Raw genomic sequence first — 7592 nt, forward strand, 5'->3', positions numbered from 1 at the left:
TGGGCTTATTGTCCTCTAGCCTAACTCTAACCCTAGCAGAAACCCTAAACCTAACCCTAGCGGTAACCCTAAGCCTAACCCTAATGGTAACCCTAACTGTAGCTGTAATTCAAACCCTAATACTAGCAGTAACCCTAACCCTAACCCTAGTGGTAACCCAAACCCTAACCCTAATGGTAACCCTAAATCAAACCCAAATGGTAACCCAAAGCCTAGAGGTAACCCTAACCATAACCCTAGCGGTAACCCAAACCCTAAACCTAGCGGTAACCCTAACGCAAACCCAAATGGTAACCCTAAGCCTAGAGGAAACCCTAACCCTAGCAGTAACCCTAACGCTAACCCTAACGGTAAGCCTAACTCCAAAAGTAGTGGAAACCATAACCCTAGTGGCAACCTTAACCCTAATCCTAGCGGAAACCCAAACCCTAGAGGTAACCCCAACCCAAATCCAAGCGGAAACCCTAACCCTAACCCTAGCAGTAACCCTAAACATAACCGTAGCCATAACCCTAACCCTAAGCCTAGTGTTAAGTCTAACCCTAACCCTGGCCTTCACCATAAACCCTAACCCTAGCGGTAACCCTAAAACTAAACTTAGCCATAACCCTAACCCAAACCATAGCGGTAACCGTAACCCTAACCCAAGCGGTAACCCTAACCATAACAATAACCCTAACCCTAAACCTAGCTGGAACCCTAATCCTAACCCTAGCGGTAACCCTAACCCTAAAACTAGCAGTAACAGTAACCCAAATCCTAGAGGTAACCCTAAACTTAAAACTAGCAATAACAGTAACCCAAATCCTAGTGGTAACCCTAACCCTAACCCTAGCGGTAACCCTAAGCCTAAGCCTAGCCGTAACCCTAGCCCTAACCCTAACCCTAGTCCTAACCCTAACCCTAGCCATAACCCTGACTCCAACCCTAACCCTACCCTGGCCCTAACCCTTACCTTTACCCTAACCCTAACCTTATACATAATATAACAAATCAATAATTTAAGTTTAAAAACCATTTGAATAGACAAAATAAACCCCCTGCCCGCTGGCCCTCCAACTCCTTAGACTGTAGTATGGAGATTGAACATGTGAGTACAATGCCCAGTCAGGCATTGAGAATGACCAGCGCTGACCCTAACCCTAACCCTAGCTGTAACCCTAACCCTAGTGGTAACCCTAACCCTAGCCTAAACCCTAACCCTAGTGGTAACCCAAAACCTAGCCATAACCCTAACCATAACTCTAGCGGTAACCGTAACCCTAACCCTAGCCGTAACCCTAACCCAAGCGGTAACCATAACCCAAACCCTAGCGGTAACCCTAACCTTAGTAGTAACCCTAACCCTAACCCTAGCCTAAACCCTAACCCTAACCCTAGCGGTAACACTAAGCCTAGCCATAACCCTAACCCTAACCCTAGCCCTCACCCTAACTCTAATCCTAGCGGTAACCCTAACCCGAGCCGTAACCCTAACCCTAACCCTAACTCTAGCCGTCACCCTAAACCTAACCCTAGTGGTAAACCAAACCCTAACCCTAGCCTTCACCCTAACCCTAACCCTAGCAGTAAACCTAACCCTAACCCTAGCCATAACCCTAACCCTAACCCTAGCAGTAACTGTAACCCTAACCCTAGCCATAAGCCTAACCCTAACTCTAGAATTAACCGTAACCCTAACCCTAATCATAACCCTAACCCTAGCGGTAACCATAACCCTAACCCTAGCCATAACCCTAACCCAAACGGTAACCAAAACCCTAACCCTAGCGGTAACTCTAACCCTAAACCTAGCAATAACAGTAACCCAAATCCTAGTGGTAACCCTAACCCTAACCCTAGCGGTAACCCTAAGCCTAAGTCTAGCCGTAACCCTAACTCTAACCCAAGCGGTAACCCTAACCCTAACCCCAGCGGTAACCCTAAACCTAACCCTAGCTGTAACCCTAATCCTAACCCTAGACCTCACCCTATCTCTAACCTTAACCCTAACCCTAACCCTAGCGGTAAACTTAACCCAAACCCTAGCGGTAACCCTAACCTTTACCCTAGTGGTAACCCTAACCCTAACCCTAGCCTTCACCCTAACCCTAACCCTAGCGGTAAACCTAACCCTAACTCTAGCCATAAACCCTAACCCTAGCAGTAACCGTAACCCTAAACCTAGCGGTAACCCTAACCCTAACCCTAGCTGTAACCCTAACCCTAAACCTAGCGGTAACCCTAACCCTAACACTAGACGTAACCCTAACCCTAGCGGTAACACTAACCCTAAACCTAGCCGAAACCCTAACGCTAAGCATAGCCGTAACCCTAACCCTAACCGTAGCATTAACCCTACCCTAACCCAAGCAGTAACCATAACCCTAACCCTAGCCGTAACCCTAACCCTAGTGGTAACCCTAACCCTAAACCTAGCCCTCACCCTATCTCTAATCCTAGCAGTAACCCTAACCGTAACCCTAGCCATAACCCTAACTCTAGCGGTAACCCTAACCCAAACCCTAGTGGTAACCCTAACCCTAACCCTAGTGGTAACCCTAACCCTAACCCTAGCCTTCACCCTAACCCTAACCCTAGCGATATACCTAACCCTATACCTAGCCATAACCCTAACCCTAACCCTAGCAGTAACCGTAACCCTAACTCTAGCTGTAACCCTAAACCTAACCCTAGCGGTAACCCTAACCCTAACCCTAACCCTAGCCTAAACCCTAACCCTAACCCAAGCGGTAACCCTAACCCTACCCCTAGCGGTAACCCTAACCGTAGGCATAACCCTAACCCTAGCCGTAACCCTAACCCTAACCATAGCTGTAACCCCAACCCTAAACCTAGCGGTAATCCTAACCCTTGTGGTAACCCTAAACCTAACCCTAGCAGTAACAGAAACCCAATCCTAGCGGTAACCCCAACCCTAACCCTAGCAGTAACCCTAACCCTAACCGTAGCGGTAACCCTAACCCAAACCCTACTGGCAATCCTACCCCTAGCTGTAACCCTAACTCTAACCCTAACCCTAGCCGTAACACTAACCCTAGTGGTAACCCTAACCCTAAACCTAGCAGTAAGCATAACCCTAACCCTAGCGGTAACCCTAACCCTAACCCTAGCAGTAACCCTAACCCTATCCCTCACCCTAACCCTAATCCTAGTGGTAACCCTAACCCTAACCCTAGCCATAACCCTAACCCTAACCCTAGCCGTAACCCTAACCCTAACCCTAGCAGTAAACCTAACCCTAACCCTAGTGGTAAACCAAACCCTAACCCTAGCCTTCACCCTAACCCTAACCCTAGCAGTAAACCTAACCCTAACCCTAGCCATAACCCTAACCTTAACCCTAGCAGTAACTGTAACCCTAACCCTAGCCATAAGCCTAACCCTAACTCTAGCAGTAACCGTAACCCTAACCCTAATCATAACCCTAACCCTAGCGGTAACCATAACCCTAGACTTCACACTAACCCTAGCAGTAAACCTAACCCTAACCCTAGCCATAACCCTAACCCTAGCAGTAACTGTAACCCTAACCCTAGCCATAAGCCTAACCCTAATGGTAACCAAAACCCTAACCCTAGCGGTAACTCTAACCCTAAACCTAGCAATAACAGTAACCCAAATCCTAGTGGTAACCCTAACCCTAGCGGTAACCCTAAGCCTAAGCCTAGCCCTAACCCTAACTCTAACCCAAGCGGGAGCCCTAACCCTAACCCTAGCCGTAACCCTAAACCTAACCCTAGCTGTAACCCTAGCCCTAGTGGTAACCTTAACCCTAGCGGTAACCATAACCCTAACCCTAGCCGTAACCCTAACCCTAACGGTAACCAAAACCCTAACTCTAACCCTAAACCTAGCAATAACAGTAACCCAAATCCTAGTGGTAACCCTAACCCTAACCCTAGCAGTAACCCTAAGCCTAAGCCTAGCCATAACCCTAACTCTAACCCAAGCGGTAACCCTAACCCTAACCCTAGCCTTCACCCTAACCCTAACCCTAGCGGGAAACCTAACCCTAAACCTAGCCATAACCCTAACCGTAACCCTAGTAGTAACCGTAACCCTAACTCTAGCTGTAACCCTAACCCTAACCCTAGCGGTAACCCTAACCCTAACCCTAACCCTAGCCTAAACCCTAACCCTTACCCAAGCGGTAACCCTAACCCTACCCCTAGCGGTAACCCTAACCGTAGGCATAACCCTAGCCCTAGTGATAACCCTAACCCTAGCTGTAACCCTAAACCTAACCCTAGCCATAACCCTAACCCTAATCCAAGATGTAACCCTAACCCTAACGGTAACCCTAACCCTAACACTAGCCGTAACCCTAACCCTAACCATAGCTGTAACCCCAACCCTAACCCTAACCCTAAAGCTAGCAATAACCCTAACCGTAACCCTAGTGGTAACCTTAACCGTAACCCTAGTGGTAATCCTAACCCTTGTGGTAACCCTAAACCTAACCCTAGCAGTAAATAACATGTGAAACCCATCCTAGCGGTACCCAACCCTAACCCTAGCAGTAACCCTAACCCAACCCTATGGACAATCCTACCCCTAACTGTAACCCTAAGTGTAACCCTAACCCTAGCCTAACCTAACCCTAGTGGTAACCACTAACCCTAAACCTACAGTAAGCATAACCCAAACCCTAGCGGTAACCCTAACCCTATAACCCTAGCCCTTACCTAACCCCTAATCCTAGTGGTAACCTAACCCTAACCCTAGCCATAACCCTAACCCTAACCCTAGCCGTAACCCTAACCCAAACCCTAGCGGTAACCCTAACCCTAACCCTAGTGGTAACCCTAACCCTAACCCTAGCCTTCACCCTAACCCTAACCCAAACCCTAGCCATAACCCTAACCCTAATCTTAGCTGTAACCCTAACCCTAACCCTATCCCTCACCCAAACTCTAATCCTAGCAGTAACCCTAACCCTAACCCTGACCGTCTGTTTACGTTACCGCGTGTCAGAGCGCTATCCACGGTTCTGATAGCTTTCTCTTTGACCTCTCTACTTTCCAAATACAATAGCCTGAGTAACTCATTCGACTGTAGAATTGAAGACATTGTTGGCAAAACGTATATAGGCGATGCCTAATGGTGTGTGTGTGTTCATAACTAGTAACTATCGTGCACTAGGGCCCGTCATAATAGTGTGCACTGGGGCCCGTCGTAACTACCTTGCGCCACTGGAAAGTATCGTTATTATTTTTTTCTTTTCTCTTCAGAGAATTTCATGACTAGGAAATCAATTTAGCACCTTGGCACGCCTCCCTGTAACTGATTCTAGATACATATCCGGAGTCCTTTTTCAGTTCAAATTCCATAACCTAAAGCCTGCAGCGAGGATAAGGCAGTCCCTGGTTAATCTGCTGCTAGAGAAGAGAGTTCAATCTGAGAGAGTCAGGGGACTTATCTCCTGTATTCTCTCTTTAGTCGATACAAATCTTTGTTTCCTTTCTTTTGCACTTTAAAAAGACTCTTACCACAGGGGCTGTTGTAAATATGAAAGATCTCCTGTTCTTTGCAGGCATTATTTCAAGACAAACAAAATAAGTGTACTTCTCTACACAAATATATTGATTCCAGAAAAACTGTGGTATTAACAAAGAGTTCCTTTACTCAAAGTAATACTAATATCTTAGGTAGTTAGATAAGGCAAATTGGTATGCTTTGCATCCTTTGACTCACAGATGTTCAGTCCAACCACTATGGTGCTTTATCTTAAATATTTAATTATGGAATTATTGAAAATTATTCGATTTTGATAGTTTTTTCCTTCTTCCTTCATCTGAGTGAGTCTGGCCTCTCCTCCGGTGCGGGGATAATACAGTTCAAACTTTCAAAAAGCCAGTTACTGAAGCCCTCAAGACATGGAAAGATGAATGACTACCAACATTTAATTTAATTGGTGTGCTTTAATGTAATAGCAATACTGTCTTGGTCACCCAAAAATGAACTGTGTCTGCATCACAGTAGATAGATTCACAGAGTTTGAGCTTGGGAATGAATGCAAATGGTGAAAAACATCCCCCCACCACCAACACCATCAGCACCACCACAACCATGGCAACAAGACACATAGGGTCAAAAAACCTAGACATCAATGATGTGTAATTAGATTGAAACTGAATTGGAAATATTACATCCTGCGGGTCATTGAGATATCACAGGATGTCTCACAGATATTATTACAGCCTTTGAGGAGAACTGTTGCCATGGAATGATGGCAGATTAAATCCTGCTGGGATTGTCTGCCCAGACTGCCAGAGGAGAAGTACTGGTAGCCCAAAGAGATGACCCAAACTTCCAATTTCCTGAAGTTTATCAACCAGCTACCTCATTAAGTTTCCATTTCCCAAGGTAGATTATATCGCTGGTGTGTGGAGATATTAAAACATTAAATTGTGCTGTCTGTCATGCTATCAGGATTGCCATTGGTTGGGTACGGCAGCTGCTGACGTTATGTGCCACCAGACTGCTAGCACCTGATGTGAACTTCAAACTAGCCAATCTGTCCCTCTGCATTCATGACTGTTGGTTGATGATTGCTCTGAATCACTCATGCTGCTTAGACTCTGGCTGTATATATCCATTTGCAATCATGAAAATGTAAATTGGTTTCACCTATATTCAGTTATATAGTTACATACCCAGCTTCTTGCCATGTCCTTGCCAGCCACCATCTTGGGTCGGATGATTGGACATTTGGCAGTTCCAGTCTGGTCCTCCAGGGTCATGACCCAACTCAGTGCTTACCGGGTCACCTGTGTGCCCCCGCCCCCCTTTTTTTCCACACGGACACCAGGCGGCATGTTTCAGGATTAACCTGGCTCTGGGATCCAGAACAGTTTGGCTGCCGGAACTAGTCCTGTCATGTGCGGTCATTTGCGGCCACCTCCACCACTTCACCTTGAAAGACAAGATAATGTTCTCATCTCCCTCGAACACAAGTAACAGCTACTTTAGGGCAGCGGGAAGAGGGATTTGGAGGACGCGGTTGCAGGTTTGATTCTCAATAGGCAACAGCTGTTATACCTAATTTGCTGTTCTGAGCAAGCACTTATCCCAAATTGGTTCAGTACGTATCTGTCTGCAGAAGAGGATGAATTCATTATAAGTCCATGTAAGTCACCTGGGCTAAGGGTATGTGCATAGTCTCAGATGAGGGATTGCCATTTCATCCTTGAGCGGTATACATTTTTATTATTTGCTTTGGTAGGAATAAATGACAGTGGTGAAAATGAGTCACTGAATGTATATTGCACAGATGCTGATAAGAACAGGTGCTCTGAAGCACACACAGAACACAGAAAAGAAAAATGAAATAAAAATTTAACTTTAATTTATTTATTTTTGTCCGCAGGCACAGACCAATTATTTGCACAAGGAAACATCACCGCAATGACACCGGCGGAGTTCTGGCAGAGGTGGGAAAAGCTTTCCAAATATTTCCCAGAAAGAAAAATAATGCCTGTTCATTTCAAACAGCATTGTTGATGTAGAAATATGCATCTCTTCATACAAATACATTTCCAAGCAACCTCAGGCAGACACTATTTAAAAATGATCAATAATTAAAATCA

This window comes from Anguilla rostrata, chromosome 8 (genome assembly GCF_018555375.3).
Source record: "Anguilla rostrata isolate EN2019 chromosome 8, ASM1855537v3, whole genome shotgun sequence".
NCBI classification, from domain to species: Eukaryota; Metazoa; Chordata; class Actinopteri; order Anguilliformes; family Anguillidae; genus Anguilla; species Anguilla rostrata.